Genomic DNA, 3,743 nt, shown 5'->3' on the forward strand with positions numbered 1-3,743 from the left:
CCAAGTCTTGGGTATGTCCCCCCCCCCCGCCTGGCCACTTCCTGGCGGTCTCTCCTCTGGCAATCCTGGGTTCCCAACTCCCTATGGCCTTCTCAGTCCAGCGGCAAATTCAGCAATGGAATCACAGTGTGGCCTTCAGAGAGCCTCTATTTGCCAGTCTAGAAAATGGGCATATTCATTTCCTCTTGCAGCTGTAACGCTTGACTTCAAACGGATCCACTTCAAATCCATCCACTCATTCAACATTTATTGAGCACCAACTGTGTGCCAGAAACTCTTTTAGGTACAAGCTGGATGGTACAACACACATCTATTATCTTACGATTCTGGGGATCAGAAGTCCTAGGGAGGGCTCCCTCTGCCCTGAAGGGGAATCTGTTTCCTTTCCTTTTCCAGGTTCTGGAGGCTGTCCTCATCTCATGACTCGGGGCTCCTTCTCCATCTTCAAAGCCAGCAGGGTGGCCTTCCGCAGGTCACCCTCATACCTTCACCCTCCTGCCTCCTTCTGTCACTTGGACCCCTGGGATGATGTTAGGCCTGCCTGAAGAATCTGAAATTATCTCCCTGTTTGTTCCTTTCTAAAAATTTATTTGTTTTTAGAGATGAGGTCTCACCGGGTTGCCTGGTCTCGTCTCCCTGCTTTAAGACCATCTGATCAGCAGCCTTCATTCTGTCTGCAGCCTGGCTTCCCACTCAGAGGGGGAAACTGAGGCCCACGCTCAGACCCTTCTTGGCAGCCTCGCTGATTTCCAGGGAGGCCCTGGCTCCCACTTCCTCTCCTGCCCAGGCATCTCACTGCGAGGCTTCGGGGGAGACAAGGTCACCAGGGGCACTGGGGGCTGTGAGCAGGGGAGGGATAGGGTTTTGTTGGGGCGGACTGGAGGCAGGTGAGGCCCGAGCTGGGCCCAGACGAGGGGGTGGAGCAGAGGAGAGAGGGCAGAGTCAGTCAGGAAAGGAGGCCTTGGGAGGTGAGGGGATCTGGGTGGCCGTGGGACCGGCCCTGAGGTGGAGGTCCGGGATGGAGGCTTGTGGCTGTGGGCCATGCCAGCTGTGGGTCCTGACGGCTGCATCCAGCCGTGGAGGGCCCTTCGGAGCCTCGGTGGCTGGCACCCCCCGCGGCCCCGTGGCCTCCTGGGACTGTCCTCTTCTTCCCCTTCTCCCTGGGCAGCCTCGCTCCCACCTACTGGAGGCTGCCGGCCTCGGCCTCATGACCCAGGCTGCAGGGCCCCTTTCCTCCCTCGCTATTGGCCAGCCACCCGTTTGGCCCCCAGGTCTGACCCGTGCCATCTTCACCGTCCTCCTGCTGCTGACTTTCCCAGGACACGCTCTGCTGGTCCCTGGCGGTGGGTGGGGTGGGAGCGGGTGCCTTCTGCTGCCGGACCCCAGCCTGACTTCCCTGGCCTCCACCAGTGGTCACTGTCTTCGAGGCTGGTGCATTCTGGTTCCATCTGCAGGGCCTACTATGGGCCACGGGGGCCGGGCTGGTCACCTGCTGCCTTCGTGGAGGCTGGTGGGTGCACGGGAGGCCGGGCCGGACCTTGGGGAAGTCTGGGTGTCGACATGACCCTGGAGGACTGCCCACGTGTGTGGGGGCCAGGCCTTCAGATGGCGGCCGGCTGGGCCCTTGGGTCCTGTCGAAGGTGTGAGGGGGGCGGGAGGGACCGGGTATTGGGGAAGGAGGCCGAGTCATCCTTCAGGGACCTGAAGTGATATTTCCGGGGAACAGGGACGGTGGGTGGAGAAAGGGGAGCTCCTATGTCCTCATCCTCAGGAGAATGTGAGATGCTGAGCTGAAGTGCAGACAGACATGATGGGGAAGTGGGGGGGAAGATGCAGGGTACAAAGGGGGGACAGAGACCCAGAGAGAGGGGAGATCCAGATCCAGAAGGGGGGGCCGAGACCCAGAGAAAGAGAGGGACAGAGACCCAGAGAGAGAGATGGACAGGGACCCAGAAAGGAAGCTGCAAGACAGAGTCCCTGGAGAGGAGCGACGCTGACAGTCCCACAGCCACAGAGGGGACATGAAGGAAGGCCAGACTCTGGGAGGGACCAAGTGGGGGCTGAGCCGGAGAAGGACGTGGAGGAGAGACCATATGGGAGACAGAGGCAGGGGCTCTAGGAGGGATGGAAACGGAGCTGGCATCAGACGGACGGTGGGGAGGATGACAGTGTAGTGCCGACAGGGACAGAGACAGAGCCAGCCTGGGGGCGGTAGAGACAGGGCCTACGAGAGAGCGAGACTGGAGAGGGGACACAGCAGGAGCTGGGTGGGGGACACTGGTTGACTGACCCTCCCGGTCCCGGATGGAGCCAGTCCCCAGATGTGGGATGTCCGGCGCTCAAGCCAAGCCCATCTGCAAACCAGACACCAGGGTTCCTGGAGGAGCAGGGGACACAGGACAGTGCCGGCCTCGGGCGTTTCTGGCTCTCCAGGGGTCCCACTGTGACACCTGTGGGGGCCTCTTGGCCGCCCCAACCCCTGCCCAGGAAACGGTGCTGTCTGCTTCCTTTATTTTCAAACTCTGGCATGTTTCCAAACTCAGTCTTTTTTTTTTTTTTTTTTTTAAGTTGGAGTCTCACTCTGTCACCCAAGTTGGAAAGTAGTGACAAGCTCACAGCCACTGCAACCTCCACTTGCTGGGCTCAGGCAATCCTTCCACCTCAGCCTTCCAAGTAGCATGCCACCACATCCAGCTAATTTTTTTTATTTATTGTAGAAATGAGGTCTTGCCAAGTTGCCCAGGCTAGTCTCGAACTCCTGGACTCAGACAATCCTCTCACTTCGGCCTCCCAAAGTGCTGGGATTACAGGCTTGGGCCACCATGCCCGGCCTAAGGGTCATTTTTGAGTCTTTTTTTTTTTTTTTTCAGACAGGGTCTCGTTCTGTTGCCCAGGCTGGAGTGCTGTGGTCTGTTGCCCAGGCTGGAGTGCCGTCGTGTGATCGCGTCTCACCACAGCCTTGACCTGGACTCAAGTGATCCTCCCACCTCGGCCTTCCAAAGTGCTAGGATGACAGGCAGGAGCCACCGCGCAGGTCATGTTTGATCTTTGATGTATCCACGGGCGAGGGAACCGGCCTGTGTTCTCTTGGCCCCAGCTCCCTGGGGAAGATCCAGCTCTCCGTCTTCTGCAAACGCATCACAGTGATGCCTCTTGACCCTGCGGCTCCGTAGACACTCCCCGGGAGAGCTTTTAAAATAAAATCGATGCCGGCCCCATCCCCAGGCAGCGTGGTTTAAGTGGTCCAGGGCGGAGCTGGGCTCTGGGAATTTCAAAACCTCCTCGGGGACTTTTGTGTGGGCAGCTGGGCTGAGACCCAGCCATCCCTGTGGCTTCGAAAATACAACCTCGATGGCTCCCAGGGGAAGGAGAAATCCAGCCCTGAGTAGCAGAAAATCCTGGTGGGGGTGGGTAATGGGGGAAAACAGAGGCCGACTTCCTCGTGGAGCTGGGGGATCAGATCCTGCTCTGAGCGGCCCCAGGCTCAAGCTCCCCTCCCAGCCGGGGAGGGTGAAAGGGGAGAGCAGGCCGGGCTCGGCGGCTCAGCCTGTCATCCCAGCACTTTGAGAGGCCGAGGTGAGTGGAGGGCCTGAGCCCGCGGGTTCCAGACCCACCCAGGCAACTTGGCGAGACCTCGTCTCTACCATAAATCAAAAACTAGCTGGGCGTGGTAGTGGGTGCCAGTAGTTCCGGCTACTTGGAGGGCTGAGGCGGAAGGATCGCCGGAGCCCAGCAGGTTGAGG

This window comes from Carlito syrichta, unplaced genomic scaffold (assembly GCF_000164805.1).
Source record: "Carlito syrichta isolate Samal-C Ts95f unplaced genomic scaffold, Tarsius_syrichta-2.0.1 Scaffold314869, whole genome shotgun sequence".
NCBI classification, from domain to species: Eukaryota; Metazoa; Chordata; class Mammalia; order Primates; family Tarsiidae; genus Carlito; species Carlito syrichta.